Genomic DNA, 12,500 nt, shown 5'->3' with positions numbered 1-12,500 from the left:
AGTGATAAGGAAGGCAAGGGAAGGGAAGGTAAGGTAAGGGATGGGAAAGGGAAGACAAGGGAAGGGAAGGGAAAAGGAAAGTAAGGGAAGGGAAAGGGAAGGGAAGGTAAGGGATAAGGAAGGCATGGGAAGGGAAGGTGGGGGAAAAGGAAAGTAAGGGAAGGGAAAGGGAAGGGAAGGTAAGGGAAAGGGAAGGTAAGGGAAAGGTAAGGGATACGGAAGGGAAGGGAAAGGAAAGGGAAGGGAAAGGGAAGGTAAGGGAAAGGTAAAGGGAGGTAAGGTAAGGGATACGGAAGGGAAGGGAAGGGAAAGGGAAGGTAAGGGAAAGGGAAGGTAAGGGAAAGGTAAGGAGAGGTAAGGTAAGGGATACGGAAGGGAATGGAAGGGAAAGGTAAGGGAAGGTAAATCTTTCTTATCCATCTCTGTAGTACCCCTTCAGTCGTCGAGAGGACCAAAGGAATTTAAAGAAGTGGACGAGGGGGGAGGGGGAGAGGGGAGGGGGGAGAGGGGAGAAGAGCAATGTCCCCCCCTATCTCCCCTCCCCCCTTTCATCCTCCACCCCTCTCTCCCACTCCCTCTCCCCCATCTTGGACGTACGACCCGGATCAAAGAAAACGATAGATATAAAGAAAATGGGATGCGGGGGGGAAGGAAGAGGAGGGAGAGGAGGAGGGAGAGGAGGTGAGGTAGGAGGAGAGTTGAAGATGGAGAGAGAGGGGAGAATGGGAGGAGGTGTGAGAGGTGGGAGGGGGAGGAGGAGGGGAATTGAAGGAAGAGATGAGGGGGAGGAGGGGGAGTGGGAGTGGAGGGAGGATGTGGAGGAGAAGAGGTGGAGGAGGAAGGAGGAGGTGGAAGAGGAGAAGAGGAAGTGAAGGAGAGAAAAGGGAGGAGGAAGGGGGGCGAAAAGGGATGTGTGTTTGTGTGTGTGTGTGTGTGTGTGTGTGTGTGTGTGTGTGTGTGTGTGTGTGTGTGTGTGTGTGTGTGTGTGTACGTGTGTGTGAAATGTGTACACAGGGTTTTCCATAAAGATGGGCAAAACGGTAAATATATATAAATTTTCCAATTACAATATATTTTCACACATTTGTGAATTTGTTACATAATTAAGTTCATGAATTACACAACTGGTTGCTTGCTATTCTCTTTTGCTATTATGAATTTGTCACAGTTAAGTTCATGAATTACACAATTGGTTGCTTGCTATTTTCTTTTGCTATTATGAATTTGTCACAGTTAAGTTCATGAATTACACAATTGTCTGTTTGATTTTTTTTACATTAAAGCAAAATATATAACTGCAACTATATATGAAAATTATTAAAAGTACTCAAAAATGCAAAATAAAATGGAGACCTCTTTCTAACTATCGCCTCGCTTTCATTGTGTCTATAATGTCAAGATACTTTATCATTAATTTTTTATTTACTAATTCATTTTGTTTTCAATTATACCTAGACTTCTTGAAACTTGTTCTTAATTCTTCAGGACAAAAAAAAAAAAAAAAAAAGTTCAAATGCTCAGTCGCAAACGTTGCGAAACGTTTGTAGTTGGCTATCCATGGGGTGTCTTCTGGTGGGCATAGCTGGGCGCGTTACCACCGGACAGGTAGTGCGTTACCGAAAAATCTGGGGGTGCATTTCCGTCAATGCGTATTATATACATATATATGTATATACAATGCGTATATGTATACATATATATAGATTTTTCGGTAACGCACTACCCATCCGACGGTAACGCACTACCTGTCGGGCGGTAACGCGCCCAGCTCTGCCAGTGCACAGGGGAGAGATAGACACACTGAAGAGTGGCGGGTTCACCTTTCTAAGACATTTTGAGACGTTGAACCTCTTTCTAACACTGCCTACTGAGGTTCGAATCTTTCTAACACTGCCCAATGATGGTCAAACCTCTTTCTAACACCGCCTAATGAGGTTCGAATCTTTCTAACACTGCCCAATGATGGTCAAACCTCTTTCTAACGCCGCCCAATGAGATTCGAATCTCTTTCTAACACCACCCAATGAGATTCGAATCTCTTTCTAACACCACCCAATGCGGGTCGAACCTTTCTAACACCGCCCAATGAGGTTATCTAACAACCGTTATATTTTTGTAACTATTGACACAAACATAAATTTCACAAATTATCCATATCAGGATTGAATCCTCCTCTCCCGTCCTAACGTGTGTGTGTGTGTGTGTGTGTGTGTGTGTGTGTGTGTGTGTGTGAGAGAGAGAGAGAGAGAGAGAGAGAGAGAGAGAGAGAGAGAGAGAGAGAGTGTAAATATGAATACTTGTACGAAACCATTGGGAAACAGAAACACATCCCAAACGTTTTAGTTTATTTCATGAAGATGCCTTAATAGACGAAAGCGTTTCGACTAATCCTTTTATTTCTTATTTTTTTCTGCACGCCTCACACACCAACACACTAGGAATAATTGTCCCCTGGTAAATTTATCAATTTTATATTTGTGTTAATAATTACAATAAGACATAAAAACAAATTAATAAACAAACACTTGTTAATGTATGTGCGTGTGTGTGTGTGTGTGTGTGTGTGTGTATGTGTGTATACGTGCATGTGTGTATGCGTGTTTACAATTATGTCTGAGCACGCACACACACACATACCCATACACACTCGCTTGGGCGTGAATACATACATGTACGTACGTACACACACACACGTGTGCGTGTCCGTATAAAGCTTGGAGTGAGCAAGAGGAGAGTATAAGGAGTGGACATGAGGAGTGGGGGCCATGACGAGTGCCAGACCTCCATGGAGGGCGAATATGGAGTGAGGTGTCAGTGCAGGAAAACGTGCCTGGAGGCAATGAAGATAAATGAACCAGACCCAGTTGCTCTGGCCCCGGAGTAAGCATATTATCCATTACGTAATGTATGTGTATATATATATATATATTTATATATATATATATATAATATATATACATATATAAATATATATATATGTATATAATATACATATAATATATATATATATACATATTTATATAGATACATATATATATATATATATATATATATATATATATATATATATATATATATATGCATATTGTCCTCTAGTAATATAAAATGTATAGGATATACATGGGGTATATCACTATATATCTATGTCCGGGGAATATAGAGTATATATATAAAGAATACAGTAGCTATAATCGTGGGATCCCGTCTTCCTGCTTCCATCAAACTTGATTTTATTTTATTTTATTTTATTTTATTTTATTTTATTTTTTTTTATTTTTTTTTGGTGAGTGTACAAAGTCTTATTTCTTCTAGATAAACACTTTAAGAGAGAAATCTTGGCGATGAATTTTTGTAGATTATATTTTTCGCGAGTGATGAGATAACAATGCAGTCACGTGGCTTGTTGTTGTCATTGTTATGATTGTAGTTTTCAATTATAATTATCAATGTTATCATTGGTGCCCAAGCCCATTTATACTAGATAAAGGGCTTTTAAGTATATGCATATATATATATATATATATATATATATATATATATATATATATATGTATGTATCTATATATGGGTTGTTGTCATTGTTATTATTGTAATTTCTAATTATAATGATTAATATTATTATTGTTGGACATCCATTTATATTGGGGAATTTTTTTTTAGTATATGCATGTACAATATATAAGTATGTATGCACGTATCTATTATTAAGATTAATATTGTAATTTAGTAGTACTTGGCAACCCACTGAAAAATACAATGATTTGCTATGCATACAAAGTCTAAGGCGCACACGCGCGCGCGCACACACATACACATACAGCACTCACATAGTGTACATGTGTTTTTCAACGAATATGTATTTTGCGTGTGTGTGGTTCACCATGGTCTTGGAACATGTGTTGGACTCATGATCGACAGCTGTTTCTCTACCGGAAGAGAGCTCAGAGCTCATACATGAACGATCTATGGGTAATGCTGTGACCTTACACGCACACACACCCCAACTCCTCGCCCACGAGAGTTGGAGAAACAACTCACAGCGCAGCGATACTGAAATTATTTCAGCCCTGGGCGGGATTCGAACCCGGACCGCCATAGTGGCAACCGGGAACTTTAACCACTGCGCCACGAGGCGTGTCTCAGTGTGTGTGTGTGTGTGTGTGTGTGTGTTTTCTAGATTTCCCAGGGCGTATTCGTTGTCCGAGAAAAATGCTGACATAAGCGTAATATCCAGTGTCACACGCCATATGATACATTTCCTTTCTGTGAACTAAAAACTTGATGTCACCAATATACATATACATACATATATATATATATATATATATATATATATATATATATACATACATGTCTAAACAGAAATGTAGTAGCACATTTGTAAATAACACACAAGGAACCCACAGTCGGAGAAAATAAACTTCGATTAAAAGAAGAATCTATATTTCGGCTACCAACTGTATCCCTCTTCAGGAAAGTACATGAAGAGGGCTACAGTTGGTAGGCGAAATATAGAATCTTCTTTCATTCATAGTTTATTTTCTCCGACTGCGGGTTTATATATATATATATATATATATATATATATATATATATATATATATATATATATATATATATATCACATGAAGAATCGTCACCACCCCAGATTTGGAAAGGGTGACAATTCTTCCTGTTGGCCATCCTTGGTTTACGGTTCTGTGGTTGTATAAGTTGATGACAATAAGCCTTATATCCCTCATTTAACCTAATCTAACTTGACCTAATGTTTATTCCACTGTTGGTACTAGGCGTGCTGGGGTGACAATTCTTCAGGTGGGATCTCATGGGGTGACGATTTATATAAAATAATAGAAAATAATAATAATAATAATAATAATAGGTTTATTGAGATAGCAGTCATACACTGACAATAATACAATCGAGTACTTTTATGAGTAATATAGTAATTATAAGAGTGATATGCTTAGTCTAAAATTTATAAATATATGTGTGTATCAAGGAGTACTATTACACAGGACGTGCACACCCAGATCCCTGGGTCCGCTAGCGGAGGCCATTGCTTTCTTTGTAATCTAACGTTTTATATTGGACAAATATATCAAAACTAGAAACCTAACATTGTATATAGGACAAATATATCAACTATTGACTTATTCAATGCAGTATAAGTTAATATAAACTTTAATAGTGAAATCAGCAACTATTTTTAAGGCACTCTTATGCTTTGAAATCCCAATTTTAGCCGGACTTAACAGGTATTATTGTATGAGGTTAGTGGACACCAGGGTTGGCGATTTTTTTTTTTTTTTTTTTAATATAAAAAATAAGATTTTTTTTTTTATAGATTTTAAATATTGTGGGATTGCTATCTGATATGCGATCTGATTGCTAAAGGACATTTTTAGCATATCAATATAAGGAGCAGTGTTATATAGACTTGCCACAAGTATACAAGGAACGGTATAAGCCTACACGTAGTATATATCACTGTGCAGCCCAGTGCAGCCTTTTCATGCACAACTATATAAATTTGGTGAACAATGGAGAGCATGTGCAATAAAAATGTGAAGGCCTAAAGAGATGATACTTCAACTTCATTACTTCTAAATTTGGGTAATGACTACATCACTATAATATACTATATCCACTCAACTTTGGGGCCTAGATGATTGTTATTCATTTCATTCAACATTGTGTAATATATTTCATAGGTTCCATTGGAATTCAGTCCACATGGGATTCAGCCCAAAAGGATTTAGCCTAACCTAACCCAACTAACCCATTATTTTTAGTGAATTTAAAAGCGGACTGAATCCTGTGTGGGCTGAATTCCAAGCCCACCTATTTCATATCCTGTTCATTATTTCCAAATAATTTAGTGGCTTGTGTGAATATGATCATTATCTAAAAAATAACTACTGTACTCAAAAGTAGCCTAAATCACACTGTATTCATTCATTTATTTATTCACTTATAAATTATGCAATATGCTAAAATTTTCTGTTTCCATTTCAGGATCTGTATCAACAGCTTCAATCCCTTCATCATCGGCTCCACTTGAATTATCTGCAAACCTGACTCCACCATTAAAAAGGTCACTATCAGACTCCTCCACAGGCGCCACTTCTAAATCATTTTCATCTAAAAGAAAGTCATCAAAATCTCTGGACAGATTTATCATAAAAACTTCAGCCTCTCAAAAGGAAAATCTCGACAAAGAAGTTGCAAGAATTATGTTTGCTACAAATTCACCATTTCGTCTTGTTCAGCATCCTCAGTTTCTCAAGATGGTTCAGAACCTGAGGCCAGATTATATTCCTCCATCCAGAAAAGATATTGCTGATAAGTACTTGGATCTTGTGTATGAAAAGGAATATAAAAAGTGTGCAGATGACCTGAATAATGAAACTGTATGTCTTTCAATTGATGGGTGGTCTAACATCCATAATGAACCCATAATATGTGTCACTCTAACAACATCCACTGGTCAGATTTATTTAGTTGACACAATAGACACACCAGGGAAACCTCACACTGCTGAATATCTTCTACAACTTGTACAAAATTCGATCAAGAAGGCTGAACAAGATTTTGGTTGTAACATTGGAAGTGTTGTGACAGACAATGCAGCAAATATCACCAAGATGAGAAAACTCTTGAAGGAATCGAGTGAACCTGAGCATACCGTCCTCACATACGGCTTATACCGTTCCTTGTATACTTGTGGCAAGTCTATGTAACACTGCTCCTTATATTGATATGCTAAAAATGTCCTTTAGCAATCAGATCGCATATCAGATAGCAATCCCACAATATTTAAAATCTATAAAAAAAAAAAAATCTAAATCAAATAAATCTGATTTAAATAAAAAAAATCTATTTTTTCTATTTTCTTAAAAAGAAAAAATAATAATAATCGCCAACCCTGGTGTCCACTAACCTAAAATTGGCATTTCAAAGCCTAACAGTGCCTTAAAAATAGTTTCTTATTTCACTATAAAAGTTTATATCAACTTATACTGCATTGAACAAATCAATAGTTGATATATTTGTCCTATATACAATGTTAGGTTTCTAGTTTTGATATATTTGTCCAATGTAAAATGTTAGGTTACAAAGAAAGCAATGGCCTCCGCTAGCGGACCCAGGGATCTGGGTGCGCACGTCCTGTGTAATAGTAGTCCTTGATATATATATATATATATATATATATATATATATATATATATATATATATACATATATATATACATATATATATATACAGTGCTCGACAAGGATGTACGAATGGTTAGCGAGAATGAGTGATGAGTGTTGAGGACTGTTTTTGCTGAAATGCACAATTTTATATACAAATTAGCTTATGGTTGCATTATTTAACCTATTTCCTTTAAAATGTGTGATTTCCATGTAATTTGATCAGAGAAGTTACGTTTTTATCCTCTACAAAATTACCGACAACAGCTATGAATACCGTCCGATTTTTGCTGAAATGCACATTTTTATATAAAAAATTAGCATATGGTTGCATTATTTCACCTATTTTCTTTAAAATGTGTGATTTTCATGCAATTTGATCTAAGAGAAGTTACGTTTTTATCCTCTGAAAAAATTGCCGACCGACTCGCTCATAGTCGACCAAACTAGAACAAGAACGGTTTTTGCTGAAATCCACGATTTTATATAAAAAATTAGCATATGGTTGCATTATCTGACCTATTTTCTTTAAAATGTGTGATTTCCATACAATTTGATCTAAGAGAAGTTACGTTTTTATCCTCTGCAAAATTACCGACAACAGCTATGAATACTAGAACAAGGACGGTTTTTGCTGAAATGCACGATTTTATATAAAAAATAGCATATGATTGCATTATTTGACCTATTTTCTTTAAAATGTGTGACTTTCATGTAATTTGATAAAAAAAGAAGTTACGTTTTTATCCTCTACAAACTTACCGACCACAGCTACGAATATCGTCCGACTCATTAATAGCCGACCAAACTCGAACAAGAACGGTTTTTGCTGAAATGGACTATTGTATATAAAAAATTAGCATACGGTTGCATTATTTGACCTATTTTCTTTAAAATGTGTGATTTCCATGTAATCTGATCAAAGCATTTCAGCAAAAACCGTTCTTGTTCGAGTTTGGTCGACTATGAGCGAGTCGGTCGGCAATTTTGCAGAGGATAAATACGTAACTTCCGTTTGATCAAATTGCATAGAAATCACACATTTTAAAGAAAATAGGTCAAATAATGCAACCATATGCTAATATTTTATATAAAAGTGTGCATTTCAGCAAAAACCGGACGGTATTTATAGCTGTTGTCGGTAATTTTCCAGAGGATAAAAACGTAACTTCTCTTTGATCAAATTACATGGAAATCACACATTTTAAAGGAAATAGGTCAAATAATGCAACCATATGCTAATTTTTTATATAAAATTGTGCATTTCAGCAAAAACAGTCCTCAACACTCATCACTAATTCTCGCTAACCGTTTGTACATTCTTGTCAATGTATATATATGTACATATATATATATATATATATATATATACATATATATATATATATATATATATATATATATGTATATTATGTTGGTAGATTGTTCGGGTTCTACGATGAACTCAAGGGGCGAGCAAACCAAACAAGAAAGAAATTTCAAGAATTGCTGAAGCTTTGGGAGAAAATCAGCTTCCCTTTTCTTTCTAAGCAGCAAGTTTCAGCAAAGGTTGACAAGATAGTGAAAGTGTTTGAACAATACAGAAAGCGGCAAAATGAAGAATTTGAAAGAAATCTCACTTACCTTTTCGATATTACAATAGCGAGTGGAAACTGGCTTTGCAGTAAAGACAAAGAACTTTACAGAAAACGAAAAGAATCAGAAGGCCGAGTGTGATACACGACTGAGAAAGTGGCTCCTGTCCTGTGTCAAGGATCCAGCCTTCGAAACGGCCAAGAAATTCATCAGAACCGTCAACAACTTAAGTGCAAAAGTTTAGTAGTAGTAGTGAAGAAGAAGAAGAAAGTAAGATCACTGGTTCTGATGTTGAAGAAGAGCTTCCTCTCATGAAACGAAAGTACGACGCAACAAAATCTGGTGCCAAGTTGGTGTCAAAAGTCTCCTGCTCAAGAAGGAAAGTATCAAATGTTCCTCAAAATTTGGCTGAAGAGGGAACAGATGTCCCCGCACCATCACAAACGGGAATTTGGCGTCCAGCGATCAAGGACACAGAAAGAGTCGAGAACCGGTTGAAAGATATTATTGGTGAAGAGGAATTTTGCTTCCGTTTTGATGGGAAGAGAGCGGACAGTAAAGGATATGAAGCGGTCTGCTCTTTGTTCTACCTGCCGGTAGATGATTTTATTAAAACGCGGATTTTTTTTTCCAGGGGAGATCCGACAGATTATTTCATTTGTCCAAAACAGCGAAAAGAATATATATTTTTTTTCCATCATCTTATCAAGCACATTAACTTTTTTCCCCATTTTAATTCCTTGCAAACGCGATAAAAAAAAAAAAAAAAAAAAAAAAAAAAAATGAGGAGCTCTATGGAGGCATGTCAGCGACGTGGGTCGCTGACATGCTGACCACTCTTGGAGTGACTTCGTCCCGAGGTCACTCGAAGAGCGGCGGAGGAACTCCCTCCCGACGTTATGGTGCCCGCCAAGTCTCGTAGTCCATCAGTCGTCCCCCGAAGAGGTTGAAGTCTTCGAGAGCGACTGGGCCGATGTCCATCGGCTCCCCGAAGAGGTTGATGTCTTGGAGAGCCATGGGGTCGACGTCCATTGGTCCCTCCTCCTAAAGATCGGCGAAATCCACCTCCATGGGTTCTTCCTCCTTCAGGTCGTCGAAGTACCCGACTTCCATTGGCTCCTCCTCCATAGGCTCCTGGGAGGAGGACCAAGGGACGTCGATATCCATCGGCTCCTCGATGGACTACGGGTCCTCGACGTCCATCGGCTCGCAACACAAGCAGGACCTTCCTGCTGGAGGGCGAGCCGAAAGTGTGGCACTTCGTCGGGCGGGTTTTAGTTGACGCCTGAAGTTCGAGAAGGGCGGAGGAACTTCCCAGGAGGTGGTGCCGGTGGACTGGGCGGAGAAAGGATTCCCGAAAATCCTGTTGTCCTAAAAATACATCTCCGCCGGGACTCGAAGGGTTCCTGGGCGAGGACGACCTTCCTGGAGGAGGAGGTCGCGATGACAGATTTGCTTCTTCAGGAAGGTCGCGTGTACGTGTGTAAGTGTGTGTATTTATGTGTGTGTGTGTGTGTATGTGTGTGTGCGCGAGCGCGTGTATGTGTGCGCGTGTGTCTGAATGTGTGTGAATGTGTATGTGTGTGTAGGTGTGTGTGTGTGTGTGTGCAGGTGTGCGTGTGTGTGTGCGTGTGAGTTTGTGTGTGAATGTATGTATATATATGATATATATATATATATATATATATATATATAGGTGCTAAGATGGGAGGGAGGGTGGAGGGGTGTGGAGTGTTTTCGGGGATGAAATGGGTGGGAATGTATATATATATATATATATATATATATATATATATATATATATATATATATAATGTATATATATATATATTGTATATATATATATATAATGTACATACATATATATATATATATATATATATATATATATATAATGTATAAATACATATATATATATAATGTATATATATGTATATATATATGTGTAGTAGGGAAGGCTTATGGGAGGATCTTAATTGAGAGGATTAGGAGAGGAACAGAAGGAGTAATTGGTGAGGAACAGTGTGGATTTAGGACAGGTAGAGGTTGTGTAGATCAGATCTTTGTGGTAAGACAGATATGTGAGAAAGCTATAGGAAAGGGGAAGGATGTTTTTTTGGCTTTTATGGATCTGGAAAAGGCTTATGATAGGGTAGACAGAAAGGCACTGTGGGAGGTTATGCAGATTTATGGGATAGGAGGAAAGCTTTTGGGAGCTGTCAAGAGTTTTTATGAGAGTAGTAGAGCATGTGTCAGGATTAGAAATGGAGAGAGTGAGTGGTTTGAAGTAAAGGTGGGACTTCGTCAAGGATGCGTTATGTCGCCCTGGCTGTTCAACTTATACATGGATGAGGTGGTGCGAGAGGTGAATGCTGGGGTAGTGGGTCAGGGATTGGAGATGGTTAAAGAAAATGGAGAAAAGTGGGAGGTGAGCCAGCTGTTGTTTGCGGACGACACTGCGCTTGTGGCAGGGTCAGAGGAAGGATTGAGGAAGCTGGTGGCAGAGTTTGGGAGAGTATGTGATAGAAGAAAGCTAAAGATAAATGTGGGTAAAAGTAAGGTGATGAGATGTACAAGGGGTGAAAGTGGCAGTAGACTGGAAGTGGACATTAAGGGAGAGCGACTGGAGGAAGTGGATAGTTTTAGATACTTGGGTGCAAGTGTCGCAGGAAAAGGTGGAGTGAAGGTGGAGGTAGAATGTAGATTGAGAGAAGCGAGTAAATGCCTTGGTGGTTTAAAGAGTGTAATGAGGAATAGACATTTGGGAATGGATGCGAAGAGGAGACTGTATGAAGGAGTGATTGTGCCAACAGCACTGTATGGGGCAGAAACGTGGAACATAAGAGAAGAAGAGAGAAGGAGTTTGAATGTGTTTGAGATGAGGTGTCTGAGAAGTATGGTGGGGGTTACTAGGCTGGATAGAGTGAGAAATGAGGAGGTGAGGAGGAGAACAGGGGTGAAAAAGGATTTGGGAGATAGGGTTGGTGAAAGAATATTAGGATGGTTTGGAGACATGGAAAGAATGAGTGAAGAAAGACTAGTAAAAGAGGTATGGAAGGCAGATGTGGAGGGAGTGAACATGAGGGGACGTCCTAGGATGAGGTGGATGGATGGGGTGAAGGGGGCTTTGGGGAAGAGGGGAATGTCTGTTGAGGAAGGAAGGGAGAGGACGGAAGACAGAGGTGAGTGGAGAATGGTTGTATATGGATGATGTTGTGACTGCATGAGGAGGAATGGGCGGGGGGGTGGGGGGTGGGGTGGGGGGTGTGAGTAGATTTTGACGCAGCCCGAAGGGATTTCTCCCCGTCCTCGCCTTGTATGCAAGGGGGGACGGAGAGGGGGAGGTCGCCGATTGAATGAAGCGGCCTTGCTGTGGATGTGCTGTGTCTTGCGACACTGCTTCTAACCCAGGGCGGTGGGCAGGGTGCAGGGATGACCCGTCATCCAGGAGGTGCTCAGATGAGAGGGAGGGTGGGAGGGGTGTGGAGTGTATTTAGGGATGAAATGGGTGGGAGTGTTTTTATGCCTTTCCCTTTTTGGCTACCTCCCTTGGAAGGGGGAAAATGCCTTGGTATATGTATGTATATGTATGTATATATATATATATATATATATATATATATATATATATATATATATATATACATATATATATATATAATGTATATATATACATATATATATATATAATGTATATATATACATATATATATATAATATATATA

General features: G+C 38.5%; 1 protein-coding gene across 12 annotated transcripts in view; it reads right to left on the bottom strand.

The window, feature by feature from the left end:
- The window catches only part of Pax (paxillin), a 246,404-nt gene that overhangs the window by 198,233 nt on the left and 35,671 nt on the right, over positions 1-12,500 (bottom strand). The window lies entirely within an intron of this gene.

This window comes from Oratosquilla oratoria, chromosome 15 (genome assembly GCF_046742065.1).
Source record: "Oratosquilla oratoria isolate Oo_2021 chromosome 15, ASM4674206v1, whole genome shotgun sequence".
NCBI lineage: Eukaryota > Metazoa > Arthropoda > Malacostraca > Stomatopoda > Squillidae > Oratosquilla > Oratosquilla oratoria.
This window is presented reverse-complemented; position numbering and strand designations above follow the sequence as displayed.